A 15077-nucleotide genomic window follows, 5' to 3' on the forward strand; every position below is an offset into this window, starting at 1 on the left:
AGCGGTACCCTCGTGTTGACCGATCTAATGGCCTGACGAGATCCATCCCAATTCGTTCAAACGGGGTCTCGATTAATGGTAGGGGGCGCAAGGGCGCTTTTGGAATGGCCGCTGGGTTTACTAACTGACATTCGCGGCACGCCGTACACCACTTACGGACGTCGCCGCGAATCCCCGGCCAATAGAATCGGGCCATTATCCGGGCGAGTGTTTTATCCTGCCCGAGGTGTCCCGCCATGGGATTAAAGTGAGCCGCCTGGAATACCAATTCCCGACGGCTCTTTGGAATTAACAACTGGGTGACACGCTCCTTCGTCTGAGTGTCCTGCGTCACTCGGTATAACCTATCTTTTAAAATGGAAAAATAGGGGAAGGTCGGGGTGGCATTCGGCTGGAGCGTTTGACCATCGATTACTCTCACTTGGTCAAACGCGTGTCGCAGAGTTTCGTCTCGCGATTGTTCCAGTGGGAAATCCGCGAGGGATTCCCCAATAGAAAGAGGAGGAGCCGGGGGCCCCTCACTCTGTCGCGGAGATGACGTAGACGGCCCTGCGACCGCAGCTCCAGCCAAAACGACACCGGGACCCCCCCCGGCTAACCGGCAGGACCCACTCTTTACTAGGTGTGCCATCAACCCCCGGAATCCCGGCCAATCAGTCCCCAAGATTAAAGAGTGGGTAAGGCGAGGATTAACCGCCGCCTTCACTATAGATTTGTCCCCTCTGAAATGTATGTGGACCGACACCAACGGGTAGCAGTGAACATCCCCGTGCACACACAACACCTTCACCCCTTGTGCTCCCCCCAATGCCTCGTCTTGCACCAGGCTTTGGCGGATCGAGGTCTGGTTGCAACCCGAATCCACCAACGCCTGATAGGTTGCCCCTTGTACACTTACCGGTATGCGATATGCTCCGGCCTGATCGAGGGCAGCCTCTGGCGCGTCGGGGATCCGCACCACCGCCCCCACCTCCATCGCGGCACACTGTTGCTGCAGGTGGCCCGGTTCCCCGCAGCGCCAGCAAACCGGCCCGGGCCTCCCCTCTGCAGCTGTGGACTGGGGGTCACTCACCTGAGGGGGGGGAGAGACAGACATAGAAGGGAGAAACGGGAGGGCACCACGGGTGCGGCGGGCCGGCTGGGGTGGGGCCGGCCCCCGCCTCCGTGGTGGGGGAATGGGGCGAGGACGGGACACGGGAGGAGGGGGAAGAGAGAGAGAGAGAGAGAGAAGAGGAGAGAGAAGAAGACATCCATTGTCCTGCCGCCGGGACAGCCGCCAGATGATCCTCCGCCAGTCCTACGGCCTGATCCAGCGACGCCGGGCGGTGGCACTGGACCCACTCCGCGGTTCCGGCGGGTAGGCGGGCGATGAACTGCTCCAGCGCCACCTGGTCGATGATCCCCTCGGCGTCGCGATCTTCGGCCCTCAGCCACCGCCAGCAGGCGTCCCGGAGCTGCTGGCCGAACGCAAACGGGCTGCCGACTTCCTCCATTCGCAGCGCGCGGAAGCGCTGGCGCTGCTGCTCCGGCATGCGCCCCACGCGCTGGAGGACAGCCCGGCGAAGGTCGGTGTAGGCCAGCCGGTGGTCGGCGGGGAGCTGTAGTGCGGCTAACTGCGCCTCTCCCGTCAGGAGGGGGAGGAGGCGCGCCGCGCGCTGTTCCATCGGCCACCCCGAGGCTTCGGCGACCTGTTCGAATAATGCGATGAACGCCTCGGGGTCGTCCTGCGGGCCCATCTTAGTCAAGGTGATGGGAGATGGGCCTGCGGCCGGGGCGCTGGTGGACCCCGCCGACGCGAGGAGGCGCCGGAACGCCTCGCGGTCTTCCTGTTGAGCCAGTACCAGGGCTTCGAAGCGGCGCTCCTGCTCCTTCCGGAGTGTGACGAGCGCCTGGTGCTGGCTCTGCTGGGCCGTGGCGAGGGCGTGGACCAAGTCCGCGAACGGGGAGGATTCCATGGGGCTGCAGGACAGGTGCTCCACGGTCCCGGGTTTCAGCACCACTGTAGCGCGAATCGCGTGTGGGTGGAGCACAGAGGACGGCAGGACAGAGATCAGGTTTGTTAACCGGCTTTATTGCCACACTTTTCAGAGTTGCAACACTGTTTTCACTAGCGCGAGAGACACACACACACACACACAGCGTCTCGTCCGGTTCTCCCTCTGCTCTCGCTCTCCCTCCTTAAATAGGGCGGTTTACTGGGGAGAACACACAAAACACAGGTTAATGACACTCAGGTGAAGCGATTCTGCCACTTACCTTCCCCAACTCCGCCCTCCTGTCACAGACCGGTGCTTGACCACGCCCCCGCTGCCACATAATCATTTTAATGACCAGGTTGCATCTCTACAGTTTACATTTATTGCAACACATTTTAATTCAAAACTGAGGCTAAACCTGGCAAAACTTGTGAAAATCTTGAGAAAAATTGCAATGCACACAAAATCCCTGGGGTTCTCTACCCTCAACAGACAAATTTGGGATATAACAGTCCTGTGTGCAGTCCATTTCAAGTATAAACTTATTTAGAACAAACAGTATCAGTGTGCCTTGCTTCTCATCAGCATAGGCCTTATTCAGGGGCAATTCCAGCTACCAAAGCACCACAGGAAAACCTGACAGGGAGAGAGAGAGAGAGAGAGAGACAGAACAGATGGGGGGAGAAAGAGAGAAAGAAACTTTTAAAATAGAAGCTTACCAAACAAGTCATCATCATCATCCATATCTATTATTGCCTGTCATTAATAAGCTTGTCATTAAGTCACACTGAATATTTATTACTAGGTCAACATACCCTTTTGAATTGCAATGGGATTTGTGGTGCTGTTTTCGGTTGGCCACGATTCCTCTGATGTCCATCTCCATCTCCGTCATTGTGATATGAAGGACAGCATGTAGATGGTCATCTGTCAGCCTGAATCTCAGCTTGAATTTGTTGATGGCCATGGTGGAGAAGGTCTTCTCACAGATGTATGTGCTTCCGAATAAAGATACCATTCTGACAGCATGCTGGCGAAGTGCAGGGTATGTGGATGGGGAAAGTCCTTTGTAGAACTCGATGAGATTCTTGTCATGATATGTTGCTCTGGCCTCTGAACTCTCCTGCAGGTCAATGATCTCAAACTGCATTTCTGCAGGCTTTTCCTCAGGCACACATGAGAAAAGATTTTGGAAAAGTTTGAATGCCTTCTCGTGGTCCCTGAAGTCAGAGAAGCGGTGGTCGAATTCCTCTCGGAGTTTTTTTATGTGGTTATGGTTCTTTTCTGAACACAGGTGACGTAAAACTTGGCTCCCATCTGTGTCTGTGTCATCTACGAGTGACTTGCAGGCAGGAAAATGAGTGAGATCTCCCTTTCTGAGCTGTCCCTGCAGCAGTTCAAGTTTTCGCTGGAAAGCTTTGATGTTGTCAAATAGTGTGGAAATGAGCTTCCCATGGCCTTGCAGCTTCAGATTAAGATCGCTGAGACAATTATTCATGTCAGCAAGGAACGCTAGGTCACAGAGCCATTTAGTGTCACTTAACTGTCACATATTGTCCTTTTGACTCCATGAACTCTTTTATTTCTTTTCTCAAGTTAAAAAAAACATTTCAGTGTGGCACCTCTGCTCAGCCACCTGACAGCAGTGAAGTATATGACGTCCCCGAAATCTGCCTCTGACTGCACCAAAAAAGTCTTAAATTGGCGGTGATTCAGACCTCTGGACTTCAGGAAATTAACTGTCTTCACAACTATGTCCATGACATGTTTCATTTCAAGCGTCTGAGCAGCGAGGGCTTCTTGGTGTATTACACAGTGGTATCTGACCACTTTCTCAGAGAGCAGCGACACGGCACCTGCCCTACTCCCGATCATTGCCGGTGCTCCATCTGTTGTGACACCAACCATAGATGCCAGGTTCACTTTGTATGCATCGAGACTGCAACACACAGCATCACAAATGTCGACTCCCTTTGTTGTGTCTTTCATACTCTCCATGCTTAGCAGCTCCTCGCCAATGTCAAAGTTCTCTGTGACTGTTCAGATGAAAATCAGCAATTGCGCTGTATCGGAAATATCCATGTTTTCATCCAGTGCAATGGAAAAAGCTCCCTTTCCTAGCCCCTCCACACGTTTTCCCAGTTGCTCTTTCAGATCATTGGCCAGATCTTCGATTCGCCGTGTGACTGTGTCATTCAACAAACTTATGTCACGGAACTTTGTTTTTTGCTCTGGGCATACAATGTCGACCACTTTCAATATGCAGTCTCACACAAATTCTCCATCACTAAACGGCTTGCTCCGCTTAGCTATTTCTTGAGCTACCACATAGCTAGCCCATGTTACAGCTTCACTGGTTTTAGCCAAATTTGTGAAAACTGACTGCTGTGCAGTATAGCCTCTTTTAAGTTGTTCAAGCTTACTGGTGCGCTCCTTGCCACTGAATTTATCATAGGTTTTATGTTTGGTATCATAATGCCGTTTTATATTGAATTCCTTGCACACTGCAATTACCTGCCTGCAGATCAGACAAGCGACTTTATCTGACCCGTGAGGTTCGACAAAGTAATCGTTTGTCCATTTATCTTGAAACTGCCTTTTCTCCTCGCTAACATTACGTTTTTTTTTTGAGGGGCCTGCCTCCCGCTCCACCATCTCCATCTTCACACGACCGTTGATGGCCTTCTGGGAGTGAGGTCAAGTGCGATTGGTCGGACCACACCTGTAATTACTGCTTATGCCTATAGATGCCGCTAAACACCACTAAACGGAGATTCATTCTTTCAAAGCAATGTACAGTTTTAACAGTTTTATAGATATTATCAGATGTTATTGCGGGCCGCCAGAAATGTTTCCGTGGGCCGCCATTGGCCTGCGGGCCGCACTTTGAGAACCTATGCTTTACACACTCATCCAGAAGGGTAATTTTGAACAAGGCCATCTGTCTACAGCAGAAAAATAATAAAATAACAAAATGCATCTGGAAAAATCCCAAGGGAGTCTGGAGTAAGATTCGAGACATCACCTGTGGAACCGCCAGCAGGCTGAGAGAGCTTGCACGGTTTCAGTGCACAGCCTGTGTAGACCAAGTTAAGCAGCTAGCGATTTTGCATTGAAATATGGAATTGTCATTTGAGCGCAATGTTACTTCACCTTTGGATGAAGAATATAATGAGATGTCAGAATTATTTCTTACCCTGACAACAGTCAACTTGTGAATTGCCGATTTTCTTGGTCTTTTTCTCGGCTTCGAGGGTCTCAGTGGATGCAGCACTTCGCCTTCTGTCAGGGGAGACAAACACGGCTGGTTCCTTTGGTGATGCTGACACAGATGGAGACGGTGTTGCTTTGGGCATTCTGACAGATGGAACTGCGTCTTTTTTCAGATCAAGTTGCCTCGCGAAGCCCATTTCCCACTGCAAATAGTTCTCAAAGTTGTCGGGCCTTGTGAAGTGAGCACTGCAAATAGTGCTGTTGCATGTAACCAATTTTTCCAGGTGCCTCGCACGAAGTGCTCCCATTTCTTTCTCGTTGTCCAGTCTTTTGGAAAATGACGAGTACTAATCCCATCAAGATTGGTGTTGCTACACCCTCCTATGATACATCTGTTAACCATTTTAATAATTATCTGATAACATTGAAGAAATTTGCAGAAAACCACCAGGTCGTTTTCTCATAAACAAACCAGCGCTGACGTAGGATTCAGAAGGAGGTGTCCCGCACATGACATCACGAAACTCAATGTTTGCTGGGAAATCCAAATGCCAAGTTTTTTCAGAGGCGGACGAATTCGCCTCAAATGGCTTGATTTCAACTGAATTTTTCTGTTATTGCACAAGGTAAAAAAAATTGCACAAAATGCAAAATGTGACAGATATTTGACCAAAGTTTAATATAAAATAAGAGAATTACATTGATCTTGCTCCTGAATTTACCCGTGATATGCACTTTTAAGCTTTCTTAGAGACCCAGCTTGAACACCAAGCCTGATGCCCTGTCCATGCAGTTTGCATCAGCTCTCCCACAGGACCAGGTCAACACCATTCCCCCCCCCCCCCCCCCCCCCCCCCATGTTCTAGTGGCAGCTGCTTAGCTGGTCATTGAAATGGCTGTCCAGGAGGCCCTCCTGCAGGATCAAGGACCAGGTAATGGATCCCCTAACCATCTATTTGTATCCCTCTGTGTCCATTCCCAGGTCCTAGAATGGAGTCATGGCTCAAGGCTGTCTTGTCATCCTGGAGTGGTTCATACACTGTCAGTCCTGAAGGAGTGCTTCTGGTGGCCATGCATGCCACAGGACATCTGAACTATTGTTGTTGCACCTTGGAGCAATTTGACACCTGCTCCAGAAGCAAGATGAGCACTCACCCTCCCACTGGCTTTTTGGAAAATTTTACTTGTGCCACATCAACCCTGGTACACATCACAAAAAGCTAGTTAGTTCTCTGACAGAGAACACTGCAGTATTAGAGGTGCACATCCAGACTCTAGAGAGGGTTAATGAGAATGAGAGCAGTGTACTTTTTGTCCAGGAAAGTCTGGATGCCCTAGGTGGAGTTAGCAATCCCCTCACTCCAGCATTAGAGCCCTCACAGTGGGGTGAATGGGTGACAACTTGGCAGCATAATCGCAGAACCAAAGCTACCACTGGTGCTTGCCCATGAAGCACCTGCTGAGAAACCTGAAAGAGATCTGGAAAGAGGAGACTCTATCTTATGGCATGTGCAATTAGGTAGGCCTTTAGGGGCACCAGTTAGCTTTAGTTCGCATTGCTACTGTGGAGGGCAGCCCCATGTGGACAGTTGGGGGTCGCACCTGGAGGACACTCTGGACTCTTGCAGTGGTGTTTTTGTGGCTGGGGACTGCAGTTGACTTGCTGACTTTGAGACTACGGTTGTCGTGAACAGTTTTGCGCTTGGGTTTCCATCGGTGGGGGGTTTATAGCATCAACGAAGCTGACTTTGTTAGGACTGCTAATGTTATAGTCATGTTGTCTGTTGTTGCCCAGATGGGGATGGGTTCCCTTTTGAGTCTGGTTCCTCTGGAGGTTTCTTCCTCATGTCATCTGAGGGAGTTTTTCCTTGCCACCGTTGCCACAGGTGTGCTCATTGGGGATAGATTAGGGATAAAATTAGCTCATATTTTAAGTCATTCAAATTCTGTAAAGCTGCTTTGCGACAATGTTTATTGTTAAAAGCGCTATACAAAAAAACTTGACTTGACTAGTTAGGTGTATACTGGGAGCCAGGGCAATGGACATAGTAAATTATCTTAGGGTCTGAGGCAAGTACAGGTTTTCAAAGATGAATAACTATGTAGGAACTAATGATATACACCTTGGGTGGCCAACCCACGGCTCGCGAGCCGCATGCGGCTCTTTGCCCGGTGTCATGCGGCTCTTACGTTCATATCGAAGTTTGTGGGTTTTTTTATGTGCGTGTGCGCTTTGCTTGAGTTCAGTATGGTATTTTCGTCAAATGCATCTTCACTTTGCTTGGGTATATTACGGTATTTTCAGGTCATGTCAAATGCGCATGTGCGTGAGATAATCGCTAAGTTTTCGGGCAAGGCGTATCTTGTGTCAAGTAGCCTCTCAAAATGGCAATGAAAAAATGCACAGCAAAACGAAAATATGAAGACGAACATAGGACATTTTTAACAGAGTGGGAGAGTTTATACTTTTTTGTTGAACATAATGGCAAGCCATTCTGCCTTATATGTCAGTCGTCATTAGCTCATTTCAAAGCTTCCCACCTCCCTGAATAAGCAAGGAGCCAGATATGCAACACTAATTGAAAACCTGCACGAAAGCTTTGTAACCCGGTTCCGTGATATACAACTGAAAAGGCCACAGGTTACGTTCCTCGTCGACCCATTCAATGCGGAGACGGACTGTTTGAAAGCTCTGCTAGTCACAGATGAGGCTGCGGCTGAGTTGGAGATGATCGATCTTCGTGAGGAAGACCAGCTGAAACCTGTTTTGAGGGAAGGCACCATTGAGTTTTGGAAAAGTGTGCCATTGGAAAAATACCCGAATGTGAAACGGGCTGCGCTTAAGATACTGTCAATGTTTGGGTCAACATACGTCTGCGAGTCTGTGTTCTCTACCATGAAACATGTGAAGTCAAAGCATCGTTCTGTTCTGACTGACACCCATGTGAAAGAACTGCTTCGAGTGGCAACGACAGAATACAAGCCAGATTTGAAGAGGATTGTTCAAGGCAAGGAATGTCAGAAGTCCCACTAAGCAACATGCATAGTAAGTGCACACAATATTGATTGCTGTAAATGACTGGCCTGTGGTATTAGTACTGACTGAAGGAGTAAATTTCTCTCATGTTGGCGTGTGACATTTACTATTAATCTGGCTGAGCAGAGGTGCGTGAGCGTGTGCGTCTGTGAGAGAGAGAGAGAGAGAGAGAGAGAGAGCGAGGGGGGGGGGCGATGTTCATGTGTGGTCATGTGTATGGTGTGGCTTTTTTTTGGTAATGCCATGAGTCCCACTAAGCAGCATGCATAGTAAGTGCACACAATGTTCATTGTTAAAAATGACTGGCCTCAGCCTGTGGTCTTAGTACTGTAGGAGTAAATATGTTGGTGTGTGACATTTTACTATTAATCTGGCTGAGCAGAGGTGTGTGTGTGAGAGAGAGAGAGAGAGGGAGAGAGAGAGAGAGAGAGAGAGGAAGGGATGGGTGATGTTCGTGTGCCCATGTGTATGATGTGGCTCTTTGCGGTAATACAGTAAAAAATGTGGCTCTTGGTCTCCAACTGGTTGGCCACCCCTGATATACACCATCATTCTGAGGTTACTAAGAAAAACTTTGTGGAGGTGTTTAAATTAGCAAAGGTGATATCTGATGCTATGGTATGCTTTGTCCCATCCCAATGTGGTGTGATGATGTAGCTTTCAGCATGTTATGGTTACTGAACTGCTGATTGTCCAGGTGGTGCTTTGAAAACAGTGTGGGCTTTATAGATAATTGGAGTAGTTTTGAGGGCAAAGCTGGCCTCTTGGGCCAGGACGGTATCCATCCCACTTGGGAAGTGCTGCTCTCATTTCTTGGAGCAGAGCTCACAGTCTCAGAACAGGCCTAGTTAATTTGTGACAATCCAGAGCCAAGGTCAGGGAGCAGATGAACAGGCTTAATCAACTGTCTGCTAGCTACACAGTCATTACTCAGGTTCCACTATATCAAGACTGTGTCTGTTCCCTGAGCTATACAAAAAAGTAGAAGTATTCAGAGTTTGTACTAGTAATCTAATTAATATAAAATTCTATCATACTGACTGTACAGCCACTGCTAGCACATTCGATGTAAAGGTAGGACTATAAAATATTAGATCTCTTTTGTCTAAACTGCAAAGTGAACTTATTACTGATCAGGAGTTTAATGTACTGTGTTTCACAGAAACATGGACTAAACCAAGTGAGTATTTAGCATTTAAATGAAGCTAGTCCTCCTGGATACAATTATATACATCAGCCTTGTCTAACTGGCAGAGGATAATGCATTGCAGTTATTTATAATGATTATCTTGGTGTAACACAAACCTGGCCATAAATTCAATAGGTTTGAAGTTCTTCAAATTAACATGTGTCACCACAAAAAATAAGCCTACCCAGTCAATTCCATTACTTATTATTTACAGGCCCCCAGGATCATATTTTGAATTTCTTTCTGAATTTGCAGATTTTATCTCAGACCTGGCTATTTCCTGAGACAAAGCCATAGTTGTTGGGGACTTTCATATGCACTTTGATAATGCAGAAGATCCTCTGAAAACAGCCTTCATGTCCATTCTAGATTCAGTAGGGGTTACTCAGAATGTCATGGGGCCTACTCATAGTGGTGGTCACACTCATGATTTAATACTAACATTCGGGTTAAATATAAAAAAAAATAGTCACACTTCCAGTCTGAAGCTACCTCAGATCATTATCTCATATTCTTCAAAATATGTCTGAGCAAAAATATATGCACCTTGCCATGCTACCATATTGCATGCTTTCACATCAAGTACTGCACAAACTTTTATAGTCTCCCAGAGTTATCAACTTTGACTGGATCACCATCAGACCACACAGAACTTGAGCAGGCAACTGAATGTTCAGAGTCAACATTCCACTATACTTTTGATAATGTAGCTCCACTTAAAAAATGATTAGAGAGAAAAAACTAGCACCCTGGTATAATGATTACACATACACATTAAAACAGACCACTCAAAAAATTAGAATATAAATGGCATTAAACAAAATTGGTAGTATTCCAATTAGCTTGGAATTAGAGCCCCCTAAAGTATAGAAAAGCTCTTAGTGCTGCTAGATCAATGTATCTCTCCACCCTAATAAAGGAAATAAAAGATTCCTAGATTCTTACTGTAGCAAAATTAACTTGGAAAAAGGCTACCATAGATAGATTTACACCTGAAATATTTAGTAGAACTTCATGATTTTTTTTCAATGACAAAATTGAAAGTATCTGACAAAAAAAAAAATCGAACTACTAATGTAAGGCCAGACAATTTAAGTAACCCTATTGTTAATAATATAACTGTGTCAGATCAACAATTAATTTTTATACCCCTCAGAGAAATTGAACTACCGGTAACTTCATTAATTTCCACTTCAAAATCTTCAACTTGTGTCCTAGATCTCTGATGTACACAACTCTTCAAACAAATAATACCAAAAGCAGTTGAACTGCCTCTAAAAATGATCAATTCTTCCCTTAGAATTGGCTATGTACCCAAATTAGCAAACTAGGAGTTATCAACCCCCTGATTAAAAAAACATGAGCTCAACCCCTATCAGCTGTCCAACTATGGGCCAATATTAAACCTCCCCTTTATCTCCAAGGTCCTAGAAAAAGCTGGGGAACAGCAATTATGCTCATATCTACCGAGGAATAACATCCATAAAATGTACTGTATGTCAGAATTTAGACCTCATCATGGTAGAGATAGCACTGGTTAAAGTAGGAAATGACCTACTGTTGGCATCTGATCAGGGCTGTGCCTGCTTGTATTGTTTGACCTGAGTGCAGCCTTTGACACCATTGATCATACCATTCTCCTGGATAGACTAGAAAATGTTGTGGGAGTCATGGGAATGGCCTTCTCCTGACTCAGGTCTTCTTTAACTGATCACTATCAGTTTGTTGATGTAAAGGGTGTGGGTTGTCTGTTTTTTTTTTCCTTCAATGCATACTAAGGTAAAGTTTGGGGTTCCACAAGGTTCTGTCTTTGGATAAAAGGAGAAGGTTGCATCAGGAAGGGCATCCGGTGTAAAATTGTGCCAAATCTAACATGCAGATTGAAAAGAGAAATATCATACCGGATCGGTCGGGGCCCGGGTTAACAACGGCCGCCTCCGGTACTGTTGGTCAACAGGGTGCTGGTGGAAAGTATGCTACTGTTGCGCCAAAACGGAGAAGGAGAAAGAGAGTGGGGAGGTGTGTTAGGAGAGAGTGTGAAAGATGGAAGAGAAGGAGCTTAAAATTGAGGGTAGAAACACTGAATGTGGGAACATCAGACACACAGCTTGTGAACAGGCAAGACAGGCAACTGCTTGGGGCCCCCTGGCCCAGGGGCCCCCCGAGAGTCGGGGCCTAAGGGCTTATTTATTTTGTTGTTTTTATTGTTCTTTACCATTGTATTTTCACATTTGGAATTTAAAAAACTTTGGTTTCATGCATTTTTCGTTGGTGTCAGATTATTTATAACATATTGGTGATGAACACTGGTCAGAAGGGCCCCCTGGAAATTTTTGCTTGGGGCCACAACAGACTCTAGAATCGCCTCTGGGGAACACTGACTGGCAGAGCGAGAGAGTTAGCAGATATGATGGAAAGAAGGAAGTTGGACATTTTGTGTGTGCAGGAGACGATGTGGAAGGGAAGCAAGGCCAAAAACATTGGAGGTGGATGCAAGTTGTTTTATGATGGAGTCGATGGAAAGAGAAATGGTGTTGGCATTGTTTTGAGGGGAGAGTTGGTCAACAGTGTGATTGATGTGAAGAAGGTGTCAGAGTGATAGGGATAAAGTTGGAGATTTAAAGAGTGGTAATCAATGTTGTGTGTGTATGCCCCACAGGTTGGATGTGAGAATGAAGAGAGTAAAAGTTTTTCTGGAAAAAGATGGATGAAGTGGTAGAAAGTATACCGAGGGAGGAGCACATGCTGATAGAAACAGATTTCAATGGACATGTTGGCAAGGGAAACAGAGGAGATGAGGACATGATGGGCAGATATGGTGTAAGAGAGATAAATGTGGAAGGGCAAATGGTGGTTGATTTTTCAAAGAGGATGAATTTGGCAATAGTCAGTACATACTTTGAGAAAAAGAGCAGCACAGGGTGATGTTTAAGAGTGGAGGAAGATCTACACAGGTGGACTACATACTCTGCAGAAGGGGTAACCTGAAGGAGATTGGAGACTGTAAAGTGATGGCAGGGGAGAGTGTAGCTAGACAACATCAAGTGGTCGTGTGCAGGATGATCTTGAAAGTGAAAAAGAGGAGGCATGAAATAGTGGAGCTGAAGATTCAGTGGTGGAAACTAAAAGAGGTTGAACATCAGAAGGAGTTTAGGGAAGAAATGAGACAAGCATTGAGTGGTAATGGAAGTCTGCCAGACGATCGGGATATTACTGCTATACTAGTAAGAGAGGCAGCAAGGAAGGTGCTAGGGTGGTCATCAGGAAGGAGGAAGGAAGACAAGGAGACATGGTGGTGGAACAAACAAGTGCAGGAAATTATAAAAGAGAAGAGGCTAGCAAAGAAGAATTGGGATGATCAGAGAGATGAGGAAAGCAGACAGTTATACTGTACAGAGAGACAAGACAGATGGCAAAAAGAGTGGTAGCGAAGGTGAAAGATGCATACCAGGAGTTGTATGAAAGACTGGAGACCAAAGAAGGAGAGAAAGACCTGTACAGACTAGCTAGGCAGAGAAACAGGGAAGCAAGGGATGCACAGCAGGTAAGAGTGATGAAAGATGTAAATGGAAATGTGCTGACAGAGTGTATTAAGAAGGTGGAAAGAGTACTTTGAGGATTTATTAAATGAGGAGAACACAAGAGAAGAAAGGTCAGATTCATTGGTCAGGAAGATTCATTCACAGCAAATCAGGAAGTAGACTTGGTTAGTAAGGATGATGTGAGGGCAGCCATGAAAAGAATGAAGACTGGGAAAGCAGTCAGACCAGACGGTATCCCGATTGAGGCTTGGAGATGTTTGGGTGAGACGGCTGTGGAGTTCCTCATGAGATTGTTTAATAAGATCTTAGAGAAAATGCTGAATGAATGGAGAAAGTGTGCTAGTCCCAATATACAAGAATAAGGGAGATGTACAGAGCTGCAGTAATTATAGAGGGATAAAATTAATGAGCCACACCATGAAGTTATGGGAAAGCGTATTGGAGGTGAGATTGAGAAGAGAGGTAGCAATCTGTGAACAGCAGTAGAGGTTTATGCCAAGAAAGAGCACGTTGGATGCAATTTTTGCTTTAAGAATGTTAATGGAGAAGTACAGGGAAGGCCAGAGAAAGCTACATTGTGTGTTTGTTGACCTGAAGAAGGCATACGATAGAGTGCTGAGAGATGAGTTATGGTATTGTATGAGAAAGTGTGAAGTGAATGAGAAGTATGAGAAGCAAGTAGGACGCGTCTTTGCTTTGCTCCTGCTTTCTTAATCTTTATTTCTATACTTTACTTTCTCATTGACTTTCCACTATTTTATTCTTTTTTTAAATTTTTTATCTTTATAAGCTTTTAATTTAATTTTAATTTAGTTTCCCCTTTTTTTTTTTTTTTTTTAAATGCCAGGAAGCAAAAAATCCTACAGAAAATGCATGGAATTAGAACAGAGGATTTCTATTCTGGAATCAAAGATTAATGCTCTGCCAAAGACAGACGAATTAAAAGCGATATCTCAGGAAAGGAGTACTGAAACAGTGGCTGAGAATGCAGAGATTGCGCTCCGACAGACTGAGGACACTGCAGACCAAGTGGAAGAATTCATAACTCAACCTGTAAGTACTGAAAACTGGCAAATGATGGGTGCTAAGCCAAAAAACAAAAACAGAAGAGTAATTACTTCAACACCAGCTCGTTCTACAAATTACAATAGGATCTACAATCCTATGGAAAATCCACTGCCTATAAGGCTTCAGAACAAATTTGAATGCCTCAGGGATGTGGAAGAGGATTTGTCAAGCGGACAAACACATAGTAAAAAGAGATCACACCAAGATCGAAGAGCTGTGAGAAGAGGCAAAAAGCAGCTCGTAACACCACCTGATCCCACAACCCTTGTTCTTGGTGATTCCACTGTAAGACAATTAAAAGGTTATGAGATGATTATTTGTTGTCTTCCAAATGCATCCATCTCTGACACCAAAGACAGCATTTTGAAACTCATGTCCGAGCATAAAACTATTAAACGTATCGTTGTGCATGTGGGAGCAAACGATGTTTTCAGAGAACAGCTGTTTGTCCAAGATGATTTCAGAAAACTTTTTTCTGAGCTCTATAAGACTGGAATTCAATCTTTTATCAGTGGCCCACTCCCAGCGAGAGGAAGTTTTGCTTTTTCTCGACTCTTCAGTCTTAACACCTGGCTTGGAAAAACTTGTTCTTCATTTGGTATGAATTTCATAGACAATTTTAATCTTTTTTGGAATCGCAAAGAATTTTACTAGCCAAATAGCACTGAACTCAGCTGGATTGGAGCCAAAGTCTTAGCAGACCACTACAAACTTGCAATCTTTTCTCAGCCAGCACCGAGGAAAACAGTTGATAAGATGTCGCAGACTGACATAGTTACAAAGCCTAAACAATCATCTTTGCAAGTCGTCATCAAGGACACACAAACATCTGACTTGCAGGCCTCCCAACATTCAAGGACAGACGACTCCACTTCTCCTCAGATGGATTTCCCAAATAGCATGAAAAAACTGCTCCCAATGGCTACACTTTCCTTTTCCAGCCCAAATCTTTCGCGACAAGCAGTGTATCCAGTACATCAAAATTGTGTTCGTCCAGGACTTTCAGCTGGCTACAAATCTTTTTCACCATCCAAAAGATACATGTCATCTCC

This window comes from Neoarius graeffei, chromosome 27 (assembly GCF_027579695.1).
Source record: "Neoarius graeffei isolate fNeoGra1 chromosome 27, fNeoGra1.pri, whole genome shotgun sequence".
Lineage (NCBI taxonomy): Eukaryota > Metazoa > Chordata > Actinopteri > Siluriformes > Ariidae > Neoarius > Neoarius graeffei.